Here is a 21,997-nt window from a genome sequence, read left to right on the forward strand (position 1 = left end):
TCAGTGGCAAAAGCGCCTGCCTGGCAAGCGCAAGGTCGTGAGTTCGGTTCCTGGTACCGGAGAAAAACAAAAAAAAAAAACAATATCACATATAATTTTGTATTTTGGGGTGAGAAACCCAAAGTATAAACAATTTAAAGAGCAAAATAAGAGATACATAATAGGAAACAGGGAGGTAGAACTTTTGCAAATGGGAAATGGACCTAGAAATGGAGGGAAGAGGGATGAAGAGGAGGGGAAGGGGAAATAAAAAGAATTAAGATGTATTACGTAAATGTATTAACTCCCATGATGAATGCGATTATGTACTGCAAATATGTACTAATGAAAAAAGATACTAGCTGCCTCTGGGAGTGGTTGACAGTGAGTGGAGGAAAGACATTAAAGGTAAATAGTTCACTTCTTAAAAAAAGAGAAAAAAAAACCTAACAGAATAAAAGACAAAGATCACATGATCCTGGATACAAAATCAAGACAAAAGTATCAGTAGCTTTCCTATATACCAATAGTGAACTCACTGCGAAAAAAAGTCAGGAAAACAATTCCTTCAGAATAGCTTCTTTAAAAATATCAGGAATGAACCTAACCGAGAAGGTGAAAGACCTCTGTTACAACAACTACAGAACAATGAAGAAATAGAAAGTCATTAGAAAATGAAAAGATTTTCTTTATTTGTGGATTAGCAGAATCAGTATTGTCAAAATGGCCATATTACCAAAAGCACTCTACAGAATTCAATGCCAACAGCATTCTTCACAAAACTGGAAAAAAAAAATCCTAAAATTCAGATAAAATCACAAAAGACTAAACTAGTCACAGAAGTCCATAACGGCTGATTTCAAATTATACTACCAAACCATGGTAACAAAAACACCATGGTACTGGCACAAAATCAGACATGTAGATGAAGGGAATAGAGCAGAAACCAAAAACCCACGCACAAAACCCACATCTGGTTTTGAACAAAGACACCAAAAACCCATCCTGGAGAAAAGATAGCCTCTTCAGCAAACAGTGCTGGGGAAACTGGATAGCCTATGCAAAAGATTGAAACTTGATCCCTACCTCTCACCCTAGGCTAAAATCAAATCTAAATGGATCAAAGACCCAGATATAAGACCAGAAACTTTGATATTACTGGAAGCCATAGAGGCAAAGACTTCCTGAATAGGACTTCCGTGGCACAAAATTCAACAAATGGGACTATGCCAAGTTAAAAAAAAAACTTCTGCATAACAAAGGAAACAACAGGGAAGAGAGAATGTGCCGAATAGGAGGAAATCTTTGCTAGCTACTCTTCTCGTAGAGCATTAAGATCTAGAATACATAAAGAATTGAAGAACACTAACGCACACACACACACACACCACACCGAATAGAACAATAAATAAATGGTCAAATGAACTAAAGACACTTCTTAAAGGAAGTCAAATGACGAGTAAGTACATGAAAAAAATTTTCAACATCTTTGTCCACTAAAGAAATACAAATTAAAACTACACTAAGATTTCATCTCATCTCAGTCATAATGGCTATCATTAAGAATGCAAAAAAAAAAAGAATGCTGGAGAGGATGCCAGGACGAAAATGAACACTTGTACACTGTTGGTGAAAATGTAAACTACTACAACCACTATGGAAATCAGTATGGAGATTTCTCAAAAAACTAAAAATAGATACACCATTTGACCCAGCTATGCTCCTTGGTATATTCCCAAAAGAATTAAAGACAGTATGCTATAGTGATACATGTATAGCCATGCTTATAGTGATACAATTCACAATACTTAAGCCATAGAAAGAGCCTAGCTGCCCATCGACCAAATGAATGGACAAATAAAATGTAGTATATATACCCAGTGATGTATTATTGAACCATAAGGCAGAGCAAAATCATGTCTTTTGCAGGAAAATGGGTGGAGCTGGAGTTCATCATGTTAAGTAAAATATACCAGTCCCAGAAAGTTAAATGTCACATGTGTTCTTTTATGTGAGCAACTAAGAAAGATGAAAGAAAGAAAGAAGGAAAGAAAGAAAGAGAAAGAACTAGAAGCTAGAAGTTAGGCTTCTAAGTTAGGGGAAGGCAATGAAGAAAAAGGGAGAGGAAAGGGACAGAGGGGAAATAGAGATGAAAATAGTCAAATTATGTTATATGCACATATTTGTATAAATATAACAAAATGGATATTATCACTCTGTGTTTCCAGTATCCACCAATAAAAATAAATGAATAAATAAAAAACAGAAGACACCTTCTCAGTAGACAAAAGAAAAGCATTTGACAAAATTTAACATCCTTTCATAACAAAAACTTGCACAAAATTAGTTATAGAAGAAATGCATTTCAACATAAATTCACATAAGGCAAGCCCACAGCTAACATCATACCGGACCTTGAAGTTAGAATTTTTCCTTCTAGGATCAGGAAGAAAAAAAGATGCCCACTCATATCATTTCTATTCAACAAGTACCAGGAACCCTAGCCAGAACAATTAGGCAAAAAAGAAATAAAAGGTATGTATAGTAGAAAGACAGAAGCTAAATTATGAGTGATATAATCTTATATTTAGAAAACTCTACAGTCACTACCAAAACAATTGTTAAAACTAATAAATTCAGTAAAGTTGCATGATACAAAATCACCATGCAATCAATACTATTTCTAGCAATAACAATAAACTATATAGAAGAGAAATGAAGAAAATATTCTATTTTACCATGGAATTGGAAAAATTAAACATTTAGGAATAAATGTAACTAAAATGGAGAAATATCTGTACATTGAATAGTATAAAACATTGGTGAAAGAAATTGAAAAAGACACAAATAAATGAAAAGTTATCTTATGTTCACGGAGTGGAATGATGAACATTTTAAAATGTCCATACTACCCAAACAATATACAGATTCAATGCAATTTCTATCAAAATTCCAATGACATTTTTCACTGAAACAAACAAAAATCCAAAAAGTCACATAAAACCACAAGAAAAATTCTAAGCAAAACAATCTTGAACAAAAAGAACAACGCTGAAGGTATAAGTACCTAACTTCAAACTTCACTATAATTTAGTATTCAAACACTACATACTGACATAAAACCAGTAACATAAAGCAATGGAGCAGAATACAGAGCCGAAACAAAGCTTCCCTTCCTCTCTCCCATGTGGAGCCTGAGATAAACAGAACTGGACTCATATCCGGGATCTACTGAACGTTTACTCATGCAGCCCTGCTGGATCTCAGCTCTGCTATGTCACACTGCCTACCCACCCTTTCCACTCCTGCCTCCGGGGACAGGTGTGGGTTGGAGGAGGGGAAGCCAACAAAACTCAATAAGAAGCCAACTCTGAAGCCACTGGCTGGCTCCCAGGTCAAGCTGCAACGCACATTTACCACCACCTACTTTACATAATAGACACTGGGTTAGGAAATCATCACTTTTTAAGATAGTTTTTATAGAGGGAGATGCTGAGGCTCAGGGAATACACAGATCTGATCATGATCATACAGGTGGATCCATATTTAAGCCTCAGTGTGGTTGACGCTAAATTCACATTTATTCTTTGGCAGTTTGTGCTTCAAAGATGGACAGGATATAGGGTTTTTTCTCTTCTGTTCTTTCTGCTCCACCTTCCCTACAACAACTGCGTATCTGGATATGGTATAGGGGAGTGAAATTTGAGTCACATCCATGCACAATCCAAGTTCAGCCAAGTGCCCCATGAAACCAAATGAGCTTCCCCAACCCCTACCAGTCCCTCTTTTGACCCATCTATATTAGTTAGGGTTCACTGAAGGAATAGAATCAGTAAGAAAAACATGTGTAATTATACAAGGAATTCATGAAATAGGCTTATAGAATCAGAAGGGGAAGCATTTCAGTAACTATCTATGGAATCGCAAATAGAAGAATCCAAAATGGATATCTGTACTCTGGAGAGCCAGAGGACTCAGCAACAGTCAAAGGTCAAAGCCTGGAAGCTGATGGCAGAGTCACTCGTGTGCATCTTTGTGGGAAGCCACAGCCTGCATTGCAGGCTGGAGAATCTGTGCTGGAACCCTGAAGGAACAGGAGATCAGTGTATGAAGGCAAGGACAAAGAGAGGAGCTCCTCTGAAGAAAAGGGCAGGCTTCCTTTATCTTTCCCTTTTTATTCCATCCACATGACAAGCCTATTGGTTGGTGTCACTTACAGCTTGGATGTATCTTTCTGCCTCAATCTGTAGCCTACATGTCAATCATCTATAGACACACCTAGGGCTTTACTAATGTGTTTGGTGCTTCTTACTCATCAAGTTGACATATCACAATCAACAGCCACATCTTACCACGATAGCTGATGACATAGCATTGAGTTCTGCCCACAGATTTCTTTCATACCATGCTCCCCTGAGAATATTAATTGCAGATGATAAGACTTCTGGTTTCTGATCCAGCATGGAAGAAACTAGAATTTGTCATTTTATCTTAACAATAAGTAAAAAACTAAACAAACCAAATATCAACAGTTCTTAGATGTATCAGAAAGATGGGACTATATGGTAGGCTACTGCCCCCCAAATTGGAGAGATAAACAGGTTAATATGAAGAATCACAACTTGCTAGAGCAGAAAGTCACAAACATAAACCTCCTCAGGAACCCGTGCCAAGGTAGGGACCTCTGAACTATAACTGGCAAAGTGCTGCAGTCTCAGTGTGGACAAGCCTGAGAGATAGACACTCCAGAGGACCCAGTTAAATGTGAATTTTACCTCTAGGTGTTTGACCTTGTCATTACAGAAAACTCCAGGTGGGGGATCCCCTCATCCATTCAGGAGGGGAAGAAAAAAAAGAATCACTTTCAAATATACCACCGCATTCTGTTCTTTTTCACAGATCTGCTTTCATAGCTGGAAAATCCCCAAAATGTGGTGATTAAACAACATATTTATAAACAGAACATGGATCAAAGAAGAAATCTCAAGAGATACTTAAAAATACTTTGAAAGAGCAGGGTGTAGTGATGCATGCCTAAAATCCCTGCACTTGGGAGGCTGAGGCAGAAGGATTGCTGTGAGTTCGAGGCCAGCCTACATTACATAGTGAATTCAAGGTCAGCCTCAACTACATAGTGAGACCCTGTCTCACAAAAAAATACTTTGAAGTAAATAAATATGAAATACAACTTATCAAAGTTTGTGGAATGCAAAAATGTAATAGCTTAGAGGGAAATGTATAGCATTGAGTGCATATATTAAAAAAAAGAAATATCTAAAATAAATCATCTCATATTTAACTTTAGGAAACTAAAAGAAGAGAAAATCAAATCAAAAAGTAAGAGGAAGAAAAGAAAAAAGTTATAGTGGAAGTGAATCAAATTGAAAAGAGGAAATAGAGAAAAACTGCAAATTAACAAAGTTGAATCATTTAAAAGATTAATAAATTCTACAAGCTTTTAACCAGGCTAATGGTGAAAAAAGTGAGAGGATACAAATTATTAATATCAGAGAAAAAAGAGGGGACATTGCTACAGATCCTGTGGACATTAAAAAAAATAATAGAGTAATACCAAGGATAACTCTATGCCTATATACTTAGTAACCTAAGTGCAATGAACCAGTTCCTTCAAAAGTACAGTACACCAACCAACCTCCTAAGAAAAAACCACACACTCTGCACAGGCCTAAATTTATTGGAGAACATGAATCAATAATTAATAACCACTCAAAAAGGAAATACTAAGCTCATTTGAGTTCACCGATGAATTCTACCATACGTTTGAAGAAGAAAATATACCAGTTCTTTACAGTATTTTTTAGAAGAGACAGGCAGAAAGAATACTCCTAACTTATGCTGTGATGCCAGACTTTCCCTAATACCTAAACCAAAGGTATTACAAGGTAAGACAAGTAGAGACCAATAACTCTTATGAACCTAGGTGCAAAAATCCTCAACAAAATATTAGTAAATCAAATCTAGTAAAATATAGAAATAATTATACACCATGCCCAAGGGGGATTCATTCCCAATATGCAACAATGTTTGAGTATTTGAAAAACAATTAATGTAATAATTGCATCAAAAAGCTAAATAAGGAACCACACTGTCATATTAAAAGATACAGTAAAAGTTTCTAACAAAATTCAACATGCATTCATGATTCAAAAAAATACTCTTAATAAGCTAGGAATAGAGTATCATTTCCTAAACTTGGTAAAACCTACAGCGAATATCTTACTTAATGATGAAAAATACAAAGCTTTCTCACAAAATAAGGTACAAAGTAAGTATGCCCCCTCTGACCACTCTTTCAACAACATATGAGATGCCCTAGCTACTGAATTAAGGCAAGAAAAGGGAATAAAATGTGTACAGATTGGGAAGGAATAAAATAAACTGTCTTTGTTCACAGTTGATAAGATCATCTGTGCAGAACATCTGAAACAATTGGCTGCGATTTTAGCAAGGTTGTCAGATGCCAGGTTGATACACAAAAGTCAACTTCACTGATATATACCAGTAATGAACAAGTGGAATGTTAAATGGAAAACAGAATACTACTTCGTATCAGTCAGGGTTTACTAGAGGAACAGATATGATACAAGATAAAAAATGTTCAAGAAATTACAAGTTTGGCTTACAATGGTCAGCTACAGAGTTGGATGAGAAAGCGTGCAGAAGGTGTCTGCACACTGGAGATTGAAGAGCCCAGCCCCAGGCCTGGAGCTCACTGAAGTGTCCGTGCAGGTCTGTACAAAAGGCTGATGGGTCTGTGACGGAATGCTGAAGAATCTACAATGAAGGCCGGAGAGCCAACACCAGAAGGCTGAAGAGTCCCAGATGGAAGCCCAACAGTCTGCACCAGAAGCCAGGAGATGACCACGCTGAAGGGGAAGACCGGAGCTCCTCGGAAGAACCAGCAGCCAGTCCTTCCTCAATTCCTTTTTTTATTCAGTCTACCTGCTGGGGGGGTGGGGGATGGTCCTCCACACCCACACCCTCTGCATGCCTGCCTCTTGCACAGGCTCAGGATGAATACAAAGTAAGCACCCTGGCTCCCTTCTGAGTCACATAGTTAACCTTCTAAACTTCTCAAATTAACACAATAAACAACATCCCAGGAGGGTAAGGGCATGTCCTTTTTACCCCAAGATGAAGAACTGCTGAGTCACTTAGCCAAAGCTCTAGACTCCCCAAGTTGACACAATGTATCAACCATAATACTCCACTTATTGTCAACTTGGCAGTCAGACACATTTCTTTAAACCAGTTTCCAGATACAAAGACATGCTTAGAATTACGCCTAACATGTTATAACTATCCTACCTACAAATGTAAATGCACTAATTCCCTTACCAAAATAGAAGGTAAGTTTTCCTTGGGTGATGGTTATTCTTATCATTTCACAACTTGAACAGTATAACACAGTTTAACAATCCTTAAGGACCAGTAGTAATTCTATCAACATTATATTACATTAGAACCATGTTAGGGGAGAAATAGTACAATTACAATCCTCTTTTCTGTAGCTGATCACAGGGTCATAGCTGGTATTTAAAACTACCTTCTTCTACTACCCATTCTGTATTCCCTTGGCCTTCAGCAAGCACCTCAGCAGGTCTTGGTTCTTTCCCTGGTGGAGTGAACCATGCCTTCATTTCTGAAGGCTCTGGGCCATTTCTCATTGTGCCTATATTAGGTTGTTGTAGTTTCCCATTGATTTTAATAACAGGGCACTGTAATACTAAGAGGCGCCTTAAAGGATCTCCTGCGCTCCACATTTATTCTTTCTTTCCTCTATTGTGGAGCAGTAGTCCAATTTCCCCTTGATAATCTGGGTCAATTACCCCTGACAACACTGTGATTCCCTTTTCAGCTTGTTTCCTCAGAGGCATAAGGAGACCAAAATGACCAGGGGGACATCTTAGCTTCCAGTTCAGTGGTATCATTGTTGTGCTTCCTGGTGCAAGCCTTCCCCCATCTGGAACTAAGATGTCTACGCCACCAGAACATAAGGTTGTGGGGACAGGAAGCAGAAATTTTGCTAATGGGTCACTAGGAGTAATGGCAAGTGGTACCATCCCTACTTCCACCCTTAATTCCTGGACCCATGAATCCTGGCTAAGGGAGACACAGTGCCATATAGTGGGCACTGATTCAAAGCATACACAGCCTTTTGAAGTACCTTACCCCAGCCCTGCAAGCTATTGCCACCTAGCTGGCACCTTAACTGTGTCTTCAAAAGACCATTCCACCTTTCTATCAATCCAGCCGCTTCTGGGTGGTACGGAACATGATAAGACCAGTGAATACCATGAGCATGAGCCCATTGCTTTACGTCTTTGGCTACAAAATGTATTCCTTGGTCAGAGGCAACGCTACGTGGAATTACATGGACGGTGGATAAGGCATTCTGTAAGTCCGCAGATGGTAGTTTTGGCAGAAGCAATACATGCAGCAAAGGCAAATCCATATCCAGTATATGTGTCTATGCCAGTGAGGACAAAATGCAGTCCCTTCCATGATGGAAGTGGTCCAATATAATCACTTCCCAGAAAATGAAATACTTAGGTATAAATCTAACAAAATATGTACAAGATCTGCATGAAGAAAAGTATAAAATTCTGGTGTAAGAAATGAAAAAAAAATAAATAAGTAGAGATATTCCATTGTAGGAAGGCTTAACTTTATTAAGGTGTCAATTATTCCCAATTTGATTTACACACTTGATGTAATCATAATCAAAAATATAGCAAGTTTTTTGAGTATGTTGTGTAGTGATTCTAAAGTTTGTGTGGGGAGGCAAAAGACCCACGATAGCCAACACAATATTAACAGAGAAGCACAAAGTTGCAGAACTGACACTACCTTACTTCAAGGGTTACTATAAAGCTAACAAATCAATGCAGAATAATATTTGGGAAAGATTAGACAAATAGATCAATGGGACCTAGGGAGAAATAGGTCCACACAAATCTAATTAAGTGATTTTGACAAAGATAATACAATGGAGAAAAGTTTAGTCTTTCTAACTTCAAGCTGGAACAGCTGAGCTTCCACAGACCAATATACATAGATGAGAGAGACAGACAGACAGACAGACAGACAGATCTTACATCCTTCATAAAAATATAACTCAAAATGGACCATAGACCTCATTGTAAAACACAAAGCTATATAATTCCTAGAAGCCAACACTGAAGAAAATTTACATAGCCTTGAGTTCGGCAATAACTTTTTAGGTGCAACAAAGGCACAATCCATGAAAGAAAGAATTAATAGCTGGAGTTCATTAGAATTGAAAACTTATGTCTAATCCAAAGGAGTTGAAAGCTTATGTCCACATAAAAACACTTACACAGATGTTTATAGTAGCTTTATTCATTATTGTCCAAACTTAGAAGCTAACAAGATGTCCTTCAGTAAGTAGATGGATAGACTATGGTGCATCTGGTGAAATATTACTCAGCTATGCTGTGGTTTGAATGTATCCCCTAAATTCTTATGTTGGAAACTCAACTCCCAAAGTTACATGTTAACGGTCTTTGGAGGTGAACTCTCTTGGAAGTGATCTTCCCCTAAACGATCTGCCTTAATGAATGAAATCTTTCACCCATGAGTGAATATGAATGGACTGATGAATTAGCAGGTTCCCACAAGAGTGATTCGGTTATAAAGGCAAGCTCTCTCCAGCAAGTTTGCTCTGTCTCAGCCTGTGATGCCCTCTCCCATGTTTTGAGGCAGCAAAAAGGCCAGTCACCAGATGCTGAGCAGATGCTTTCAACGTGCTCCTGGACTTCTCAGCCTCGAGAACTCTGAACTAAATAACCTCTATTCTTTATAAATTACCTGGTCCCAGGTATTTTATTATAGCACCAGAAAATGAACTAAGATGAGCCCTAAAAGGAAATGAGTTGTCAAACCATCAAAAGACACAGAGGAAAGGACAATGTATATTACCACATGAGAGGAGCTAATCTGAAAAGTCTACATACTTATGTCTGTAAAAGACAAAAATGTGGAAACAATAAAAGGATCAGTGGTTGCCAGGGGGAAGAAAGATGAATAGGTGAAGCCCTGAGGACTTTTAGGAGAATGAAACGACTCTCTATGGTGCTACAATTGTGCCTCTGTCCAAACTCGGAGAAGGTGTGGCATAAAGAGAGAGCCCCGTGAAAACTGTGGGCTCTGAGTGACGATGCTTCTATGGTTCACTGACTGCAGTAAATGTACCATGCTGCCGGGCGTGCTGAAATGGAGGAGCCTGTGTGCATGTGAGAAAGAGCTCCACGGGGAACCTCTGTACCTTTCCTGCAATTTTGTTGTGAACCTAAAACTGCTCTAAAAATAAAGTCTATTTTTTTAAAAAAGCGAATGTTACATACTAGAAAAGCCTTAACTGCAGAAGACCAGACAACTGGACTACAAGCAGAAGTTTCAGACAGTGTCTGGTGTTCTATGCCCAGTGCCCTGCGCGTCTACTCCTTGTGAGAACCTAGAGGCTGCACCACATGCAGGGACTGAGGGACGGTCTCACAGAGGTCCAAGAGTGAGGAAGGATCCTGACTCAGTCCTGAGAGAGAGTACTAGCCAGAAAGCGAGAGAGAGGAGCCAGGTACATTGCAGATCACAGAAAAGAGAGAATAGTAAAATGGCAAGGCAAATCGTGAGTGGAAAAAAATTCACATTCTATCGCATTTATTTGTGAGGAGAAAAAGGACTGTTTTTCAGGGTTCTAAGTTTGCTGTAATGCATAAAGATATGGATGGGGTTAAATTTTGGCTACATGGAAATTCTATCTACTCCAGGATCACTACAAATAAACTCCCTTCTCAACACACCATACACACACACACACACACACTGACACTTCGGTGAGCTGCTTGCCAGCAGGAGACCTGGCCTGTGACTGCCCTTGGAGCCTGACTGCAAGCCACAGCCCATCTAAACAGCTTGGGTCCCAGAGACTTGCAGGACTCCTCTAGTGAGCAGGAGATGACCAGGACCCGTGGTACCACAAGGATGCAAGAAAGCACAGACAGCTGTGCAAAGCTGAGAGCTGAGGACTGACATCTGCCCAGCATGCATCCAGACTCCAGAGCCTGAGGACGGAGGCTGGGGCCAGCAGATGATGTTGTGGAGAAAAGGACCCGCTTCTATCGAAAGTGACCTCTAGCGATGGTCTGCCAGCAAGAGCTTTGCACCAGCACTAGTCCAGGGCCCAGGCTGAGGGTACAGGGTGGCTCTTCCTGAAAATCAGACTCATCCATGGAGAAGGGGAGAGGCTGAGATGGACAGAAGTAGCCTATCTCCCCAGGCCCATTCAGACGTCCTCCATAGAGTCCTGGTTGCCAGCCCTGAGCCTGTCAGCTGAACGGCGTCTGCCCGGTCCAGTGTGCAAACTCGAGGGCAGGACTCAGAGATAAACCATCACAGCAGAGCTCAAGCCTGGAAATGAAAGGACTTAGCTCTGGTTTATTTAAAGAGAAAGGAAATTAATGAAATTAACAAAATCATGTCCACTATTATTAAATATGGGTATCAGGTAGGATTCGTTCATTTTACTATAAGGGAGGGGAGACAAGGTAACTGTGGCGTAAGTAAAATAGAAGTCTATTGCTCTTTCATGAAACGTAAGTCTGGAGCCTGAGGGTCCCTTCTACACTGCTCCACCTTTCTCTTCAGACAGTTTCCATTTCATGGTCTACAGTGATTGCCCAAGGGGCTGGAGATTTAGCTCAGCGGTACAGCGCCTGCCTGGCAAGCACAAGGTTGTGAGTTCGATTCCCAGTACCAGAAAAAAACAAAAAAAAAATAAAATAAAATGATTGCCCTAGTTCCAGCCATCACATACACTTTCCAGCCAGCAAACAAGAGGAAGGAGTGAAAAAGAACTTCTCAGAAGTTGAGGTTGTTTTCTTCTTATAGCCTACCTAGCAGAATGTAGTCATATGGGCCAAACTGTTTGCCAAAGACAATGAGGAAAACTGTCTTTGTCTAGAGTAGCCATGTTCCCCAGGTTAAAAAAAATAAAAAGGATTCTATGACAAATAAAGAAGATACTAGAGCAAAAATCAGCAGTTTCCTGTGCTGAGACCTAATGCATATGATTCTTGACTTGTAGTCAAGGTTCCCATGTCAAGTGTGGCCAGAGCAGGAGCCCACTGCAGCCCTCAGGCACACTCTCACGCACAGATGAGAGTGGTTGCTGCTCGGACCCAGGGGAGAACTTCCAAGATCTTGGCCACCTTGTAGCCTCAACCTGAGCACAGTGACTCAGTATTTGTCCCAGGATGGATCCCCAGCCCCTATCCCAGAGCTTGGCCCACGCACACTGCCAGCTCACAGAAAAAGGTCTGCGCAGCTGACGGAGGGACCACTGCCTTCAGCTGCCCCCACATACGTACGTGACTGCTTTCATGGGCTCGCAAACACTGCTCTTAAAAACTGAATTCACATCTTTTCTTTCTGGGCGCATTTTCTTAGTGAATCTCTAAGTGAATTGGGAGGGAAGTCAAGGCAACCGAATTAGATTCTAATTGGCCACAAGTGACTTCTAGCAAGGCACAAAAGTTCTCTGTGCTTTAGTCCCCTCACTTGTAAAATAAGATTGGCAAACTGTTAAGTGAGTCGTCCAAAAGTTAATGCCTTAACATTTACGTTATGCAACCTGTAGACGTGCTTCACTCAGAATGCGATTGGGCCAGCGTGCTAAACTAAACGAAAGGCTCAAAGCACAGCTACCTTTTGGCAAGTCAATTCTTCATTCTCATGAAGAGATGCTCCTCCCGTGCAGAGCTAAAAGCTGGCGACCTAGATAGGGTGAGTTTTGATTTGGCAATTCTTTGGGTTTTAGCAATTTTTCACACTGTCCCACTCCAAAGAATCCATCAGTCTACAGCCATGAAAGGCAGCTGGCTGCTGTGTAAGAGACACAGGTTGCTCTGGGAGAAGAGACCCCCATCCCCCCCTCGTTTCCCTGGCTGATGAGCCCAGTGCAGGCGTGGCCTCAGGCGCCTGCTCCAAACCCCTCCACCTGCCAACTCACTTGCTTCACAGCGTCCCGACAGCTGACCATGTTGCAAACAGATCAATTCCCTTTGATGCCCACGACCAGACGAGGTCCATATGAGGCTCTCAAACAAAGCTTGTGCTGTGTTTCTAAACAACTAAAGAAGAATTCAAAGAGGAAGACGTGCTCCAATTTCTCAGGCTCCCCTCCCCTGCTGAAACAGAAAGGCAAATCCTCAAGACCTAGGCAGGGACCCAGTGAGACAAGAGAGGCAGTCTGGGCCAAGCAGACAGGGACATGGGGTAAGGACTGGCTGCAAAGTTTAGATTACTTCCTAAGGGATGGGGGCTGGGGGGTACGTGATCTTTATCTAATCAGACAGTCTACCCAGGAAGTCCCTGAGATCAAAGGAAGGGGCTTTTTTTATTTAGCACTGTGTCAACTTAAAAACAGTCCTGGCAAAGCCACAGATCTGGACAAGCTCACACCTCTCCCCACCCCCAGCCCCTGACCTGTCTCTCAGCATCTGAACCGTCTTAACATTCCATCTGGAACAAAATCCTGGGATGAAAAGCGTCCCTGGGGTTCTGGTAGGAAGAGACAACATTGGACACAGCAAGGCAGGAAGCGCCACGGTGCTGCCTGGCTTCTCTCTGCTCTTGGGAAGGCATCATCATTTGTGTTCCACTGTGTAGGTTTCCCCACTATGTCTCTCCCCTGAGAGCAACACAGCCTCCAGAGGGAAGGCACACAGCCGCTGTTACAGGCATTTCCTTCACCTGCTGGGTATCAGGGCAGGACAATTTGTTGAAAGAGGAGGCACATCAGGAAGGCAGGAGGGCGTTGGCGTGGGACAGAGGAGGGACAGGACATACAGCCACAGTCCTCCAGTGATCCTCGCTCTACAAGAGGAGATGGTGGGGGAGGTGGGCATGGGGTATTCATGTAACGTGAGAGACACATGAAAGAAAAGTGCAGAAGAAAAGAAAGACAGGCTGAGAAGACTGTGACCTGTCCAAAGGGAGGAAAGTTCCTTCCCAGAAATAACACTGGCTCATGGGGAACAAGGAAGGAAGGGGCTCTAGGACTGGAGAAGCTGTAAAGTGATGGACAGAATCCAAAGGCTCAGTGGCCTAGGATTTAAATCCACACCCTTACATTTCATGGAAAATTAGCAGGTCTTAATCACATTTGGATGTAAGTCTTTTGGAAGAAACTAAACTAAGTTTTGATTGGCTTTAATTATGCTTTAATCTTGATCTTCTGTTTCAGATATGAAGGATGTTTGCACTAGCATGGATAGGAAGGGCTGGAAGACAGAGGGCATAGAGCAGCCTACAAAGGTCTACATTCTCTTCAACCTTTCAGGCAGTCTCTTCTTGTTATGGTTTATAGGTGCTTTGTCCCCAAAGTTTATGTGCCAAAGGGCCACTTATTCCCCGGCGTGGTGGGCTTGAGGTAGCCTATGAGAGGTCGCTGGGGTATTGCCCTCAGAAGGAATTTTGGTAGTTATTATAACAAAATACCTGAGATAATCAGCTTAAAAAAGAAAAGGTTTATTTTGGCTTATGGTTTTAGAGGATTCAGTCCAACACCAATTGGTCTCACTGCTTTGGGCCTGTGGCCGCACGGTATAGCATTATAGGAACACATGCTGGAGGAAGCCATTCAACTCGTGGCAGCCTGGAAGCAAAGAGAGAGAAGGAAGGAGAAGGTCCCACAATCCCCTTGGAGGAAGCCGCTCTCTGGCTCCTTTCTTGCCATATGATTCACTAGGAAGTCACTCTCTGACTTCTTGTCTTGCCACATGATCTCTCACACATACTCCTCTCATGAGGCCATCTGCCATGTTGTGACACAGCCAAGGAGGCCCTTGCAGAGCTGAGCAGTTGCCACTGCCATGTTCTTGAACCTCCAGAAAGTGAGTTAAGTAAACATCTTTCCTTTATACCTCAGGTATTTTGTTATAGCATCAGAAAATGAATTAATACTCTTCTGACATCCAACGCCACTGCAGAAAACACCTATTGAACATATTCTTAGATAGTAGATAGGTTCTTATTTCTGGGTGAGAAAATTAAAGCTCATGCAGGCAGAGTCTTTCTCATGCAGCTGAAGAAAAATACTGCAAGGATTCCTAACTCTAGTGATCACATTTTTAACACCATTTGGTTAGACAATACTCTGTTTATTCTCTGTTCCTTCTCCTTTTGGTGGTCACCTATTTTTTTATTGCTGTTCCCAAGAAATACTTCAAAATGTTTCTTTATTTTATATGTGGTGTTCTGGGCCCTCAGAAAGCTCCTGAATGAAAGGTACAGAGAGCCACTCAATGTAACCCGCCACTAGGGGGTACCCACAGGACAGATTGACAGATGAGAGCAGCCCTAGAGAGTCACCCCTCTCGTGGGAAACACCCATGATACCACAACTGAGACTATTACCTTTGGTTCTCAAGCAAGAGGTTAGAGGTCTCAGGTCCTTTCTGAAAACCAAGGTTGCACGTCTGTACCAGACAAGAAAATCTACGACACGTGCTGACCTGGTGTTTAAGATATATTTCTTCAGAGCTCTTACTTGCTTGCTCTACTATGTGTCTTCATAAATAAAGTGGGGAGAAATCTGTCACTTTGATTCCCAAACAAGCCAGAAGAGGGCTGTGATTAAGTGTCATGGGAAGGCTCAGGATTTCTGTTACAGGGAAGGTAACAAGGGAGATTACAATATGCACTCCTCCCCAAACTGTTCCCTCACGCAATTAGCTGGTTATCTCTAGAATTTTGACCATGGGTTTGGACAGAGAGAAATCCAGGCCCAGGGATGATCAGACCTCCAGTGAAACCCACAGTCAAAACTGTGAAAAGTGGACAATATCCATGCATTCATAATTCCGTGGATGAACTAGCTTCACCAATTTGTACCTGATTTTTGTATATGTGCTATTAACTCTCTCAGAGCTGGTTATTTACAGAAACTTAAAAATAAGAACATTTAACATTCCAAAAGAAAACCTTGTTCTGTAACCTCAAAGAGGTTTCCTCATGGATTCTGAAATGTTTTATCAACCTCTCCCTGCACCAAAAATCAAAAAGAGGTACTTATAAAGTAAGTCTCCAGGAAGGTAGTCCTGGTTTACTACAGCTCTATGATCACATTCTCCACCCTCCAGACTCCTGGAAACCACAGATCTATTTTCCATCACTACAGTTTTATCTTTTCAAAATGTCATGTATGGAACTATAAATGCACTAGAAAACACTGGAAAGTTTGTTAACTTTTGGGAATGGCTTCTTTCATTTGACATAACACCTTTGAGATTAGTGTAAATTGTGTCAGTAGTTCATTCTTTTCTATTGCTGAATAGTATCCGATTGCATGGATATACCAGGGTTTTTATCCATCCGTTTGTACATTTTGGGCAATTCTAAAGGAGCTGCTATAAATGCACACAGGATTTGTGTACAAATAAGATTTGATTTCTCCAAGGTAAATACAGTACCTAGAAGTGGAATGGCTAAATCACAATCATACAGTATTTGGTTGACTTTTGAAGAAACAACCAAATTGCTTTTCAGAGTTGTATCATTTCATCTTCTTACCAGCAATGCATGAATGTTCCAATTGCTACACAATCTTACCAACACTTGGCATGTCAATGTTTTTAGTTTCATCATTTTAGTAGGTATATAGTGTTATCTTGTCATGTTGTTAGTTTGAATTTCTTTAGTGGTTAAAAATAATGAGGGTGTGTTTTCATGTGTTTATTTGCCTCCTTATATCCTCTTTAATGGGATGTCATTCAAATCTTCTGCCCATTTTTCACATTGGAGTGTTTGTTGCCTGACTATTGAGTTTTGAGAGTTTTTTACATACACTGCATATAGGTTGTCAGGTATATGATTTTCAAAATTTTCCTTTAGAACATAGGTTTCCTTTTCATTTTCTTGAGTCTTTCTTACAACAAAATTTACCCATTTTAATGAATTCCAATTTATCAATTATTTTTTATTTCGTGTGCTTTTGGTTTCATGTCTAAGACCTCCTTATCAAATTCCAGGGCAGGAAGATTTTTTTCCTTTAAAATTTTTATAGTTTTATCTTTGTTTTTAGATGCATGATTCATGTTGAATTACTTTTGTATAAGGTGAGGTTTGGGTCCTAGTTCGCTCTTGGATAAAATGCCCAATTATTCCTTCAATTCAGTTGTTCTGTTGGGAAAACTATCTTTTCTTCTTTGAGCCGTCTTTGCCCCATCGTCAAAGATCAATTGAGTTTATTTCTGTAAGTCTATTTCTAGAAGCTCTATTCTGTTTTCTAATCTGCAAGTCTATACTTTTTTCCCCAATACCACACTATCTTGATTACTGTAGCTTTAAGATAAATCTTTAAATCAGATTGATTGTTTTAAATTATTTGATTATTCTAGTTTTTTAAGTGTTCCCTATAAATTTCATAACCAACTATTCTTATCTACTCGAAATTCTGATGGCACTCTGATTAAATGTCTAAGCTGGGTTCGGGAAAAATTCCACTTAACTTCATTGAATCATAATCCACAAGCGTGGTAAGTCTCTCCACTTATTTAAGATGTCTTCAATTTCTTTCATCAATATTTGTAGTCTAAAGTACGAAGATCCTGCCCGTATTTTCTTATATTTGTAACAAACATTCTTGCTTGGAGCTATTCTTAATAAGTGTCATGAGGTGAGTAGCATCCCCTTCAAAATTCATAATTTGATATCCTAACTCCCAGTATCTTAGAACATGACTGTATTTAGAGACAGATCCTTAAAGAAGTAACTAAGGTCAAGTGAAGCCATTAGTTGGGCTCTGCTCCAGTATGACTGGTGTCCTTATAAAAAAGCAGAATTAATCAAAAGCTGGGTTTCAGAGGGGGAAGAGAGGGATGAGTAAGGTTGATCAGCTAGATAGGGGCAAGAACTTCTGTCGTGCTATTCTACAGTAGCATGATGATAGATAACAGTAATGTACTGCACGTCTCAAAAAGCTAAAAGAAAAGATTTTGAATGTTGTTAGCATAAAGAAATAACAAATGAGGAGACAGAGATGCTAGACCTAATTTAAACACTACACAATGCGTGCATGTATCAAAACATCCTATTGTCACCCCATTAATATCTTTTATGTACCAGCTATAATAAACTTACAAAAATTTAAAGAAGAGATTACAAATACATACAGAGAAAAGACCACATGAAGACATAGGGAGAAGGTGGCAATCTTCACTCCAAGAATAGGGCTTTAAGAAGAAACCAATATTACCAAGACCTTGAGCTCAGGTTTCTATACCCCAGAACTGTGAGAAAACAGATTTCTGCGGCCTAAGCCAGCCAGTCTGCCTGACTTTGTTATGGAAGCCCTAACAAACTCATACAATACTTACGCTTTTTAAAGGAAGTTCAGTTTCAGTTGTTCCTGAACAAGCACAAAAAGAGAGCTTGTTTTTTTTGTTTTTTTTTTGTTTTTTTAATCAGTTCATTTGATATCCTGTAACCTCACTTATTAGTCTTAGGAGGTTTTCTTAAGTATTCCTTGAGATTTTCTATAGGGATAATCATATCATCTGCAGAAAAGGACTTTCTTTTTTTCCCTTTCCAATTGACATGCTTTTTATTTCTTGTTCTTTCTGCTGCAATAGCTAAGACTTCTGGTACAATACAGTATAAAAATAAAAAGAATGGACATCCTTACCTTGCCCCCAGTCTTAAAGACAAAGCATTCTTCGGCCATTCGCTAAGATGTTAGCTGTAGCAATTTTTGTAAAAATGGTCTTTGGCCAATCAGTAAGATGTAAGCTGTAGGGATGTTTGAAAATTTTTGTAAAATATTCCCAAGTTGATGATAGTTGTTTTATTCCTTGATTGTTGAGATTTTCGCAAAATTATGAGGGGATGTTAAATATTATCAAATTATTTTTTAGTATTTACTGATTTGATCATATGATTTTTCTTCTTTGTTTGATACTGGACTACATGGACTGATTGATTCTAATTAAAAATTTTTATCTGATAGGAATGACTGATTTTTAATAGCTTTGAATATTGAATTATCCTTGCATTCACTAGATAACCTGTAATTGGTTTTCTATGTTGCAAGATTTGATTTTTCTACTATTGCATTATGAATTTTGCATCTCTATTCACAACAGCTTTGATTTGTAATTTTCATTTCTTGTAGTATCCTTTATTTTGATATCAGAATAACACGGATTTCATAGAATGAAGTGGAAAATGTTGACTGTTTTTTGCAGGAAATAGTATAGAACTGGTAATGTGCCTCTTTTAAATGACTAGTAGAATATATTGTACTAGTGAAACAATATAAGTATGGAATTTGGTCTTGTGGAAGCTTTTAAACTGTGGAATCAACTTCCTTAATAGTTGTAGCACTACGTATGTATGAATTTAATTTGGTGTCAGTTTAGGTAGTGTTATGTTTTATAGCTAGATGTTCCCCCAAAGTCTCATGCACTCATCAATAGGGCTTTTCAGAAGCGATTGGATCATGTGGGTATGATATGCATCAGTGGATCAGTCCGCTGGTGAGTTTACAGCTACCTGTGATGTTGGGAAGTGAAGCCTGGTGTGAGGAGGTGGATCACTGGAGGCGTGGCCTGCAAGAGTTTACCTACCTCCCTCCTTCCTCGATTTTTCTTTCTCTGCTTCCTGCTGCCATGCCAACCTGCCTGGAACTAGCCTACTATCAACTGAAAGCTTTACAAACTGTGAGTCACAGTAAACCTTTCCTCCTTAGAATTGCGGGTCTTGGGTACTGGTGTTTCAGCAATGAGAAAGTAACGAAGACAGGTCATTTATAGGTTTTAAGGAATGTTTTCATTTAATACAGGTTTTAGAATTCATACACATTGAGTTGTTTACAGCACGCCTTAATCACATTTCCAATGTTTGCAGTGTCTGTATCTTTTATTTCTAACACTGGTAATTTGCATCTTCCCTCTTTTTTGTCAGGCTTGCTAGGTTTATACATTTTATTGATCTTTTCAGACAATTAGCTTTTGACAATAAGTTTGCTTGGTTATTTTCTTATTTACAGTTTTACTAATTTCTGTTCATATCTGTGTGATTTCCTTACTTTTGCTTGTTTAAATTTGCTTTACTCTCCTTTTGTTTTCTAGTTTCTTATGGTTGAGGTTTAGGCTGATTTGATACCTCTACCTCATACAAGCACATCATCCTTTACCTTTTCTTCTAAAAATTGCTTTATCTGCACTCTACAAGTTTGATGTGTTGTATTTTTATTTTTGTTCAATTTAAAATATTTCCTAATTCATTATGTTTGTCCTTTGTTTCCTCATTCCTGCTCCTGTGTTTTACTTTTCAGCTTTCTTGGATGTATTGGACATTTTTCAGTATTCCAAGACATTTCACACAAGTCTTCAATGGACATTCCTAACACATTAGAGGTGATATCCTACAGATTCAAAATACAGCTCAAAATAATAGAAACATTCAGGAATTTCCTACTTTAACAAAGTCATCACATCAACATTTGAAAGTATATATTCCAAACCCTTCTCCACTGCTGGTGGGAATGCAGACTGGTGAAACAACTGTGGAAATCAGTTTGGAGATTCCTCCGAAAACTAGGTCTAGAGGTCCCATTCAACCCAGCTATTCCCCTTCTGGGTATTTTCCCAGAAGATCTAAAAACATCATATCACAGTGATATATGTGCACCTATGTTCATAGCAGAACAATTTGTAATTGCTAAATTGTGGAAGCAACCCAAATGTCTATCCACCGAGGATTGGATAAGAAAATTGTGATACTTTTATATAGTGGAATATTACTCAGCTATAAAGAAAGATAAACTAGAGGCTTTTATAGGTAAATGGTCACAACTAGAGACCATACTCATAAGTGAAATAAATCAGACCTGCATGTGCAAGAACCACATTGTTTCACTAGTGTAAAACCTGAAAGAGTTAATTTAAACTAGGAGGTATGATAGACATTGTGAAATGATAGGAAAGCACTCAAGGGTAAAGGGCAACTGGGATGTGGGAAAAGAGAAGAGAAAGAAAGAGAAATTTTGTATGTATGTATGTACAGGATAGTTAACATAGTTTTTCTACTGTCTTCTATTTCTTTGCTGAAAGAAACTGTCACTGTCCTTGGTTGATCAATATTGCATGTCTCTATGTTTTCATGAGAAACCACTTTGAAGATATCAATATGTAATAGAACAAGCATTGTTAATTTCCTACCACTTTGTTTGTAACTCTGTATTGTCTGTACTGTTCTTTTGCTATTTTATAAAAGGTTGTCTGTCTGTTAATGTTTTCCTCCTTTTATTTTTAAAATAAAAAAAAAAAGAAAGTATATATTCCAATAGGAGCAGGAGTGATTCTTCACATTGTCATAAGATTTATTAACCAGTTCTGGAGTGGTGTATCCAATCCCATTTAGCACTTTAGTTTTCTTTAGTTTAGTGCTTCAGTTTTATTTCGGGGAATGGCCCCACTGATAATTCATGTGATTTGGATTACATGAACTTTTTATTTTTGCTTAAGCCAGTTTAAGGTGGGTTGTTTGCTTGTTTGGTTCTTGAATGGTTCTTCTTTGTTTTGTTGGTTTGCTTTTGTCATTTGCAATGAAAGAGTTTTGATAACTAATACAAAATACAGTTTTTAAGACCTTTTTACTTTACTCCTTTCTTGATTTGCTACTTTGTATGACACTGGCCTATGAATTCCACAAAAATCAGGACTGTCCCTGTCTCCTTGATTAGGCAGTATTTTGTGGCCAGTACATATTTGTGAGGAAAAAAAGGCTCTCTGGTCTTAGCTGGGGTTGTTTTGTGCAAAGATACAAATGGATTGGTTGACCCATTGAATATGAGTATGAAACATGCTTTTGTGTTCTGATCCTACCAGAGAAAAGACCGTAGATGTCTGATCCTCAAGTAATTCCTGATGTGACCCTTCCTTTGGGTTATGGCCAGCACAGGGCATGCATGGGC

The sequence above is a fragment of the Chinchilla lanigera genome, unplaced genomic scaffold (assembly GCF_000276665.1).
Source record: "Chinchilla lanigera isolate Chin_1 unplaced genomic scaffold, ChiLan1.0 scaffold00014, whole genome shotgun sequence".
Classification (NCBI taxonomy): domain Eukaryota; kingdom Metazoa; phylum Chordata; class Mammalia; order Rodentia; family Chinchillidae; genus Chinchilla; species Chinchilla lanigera.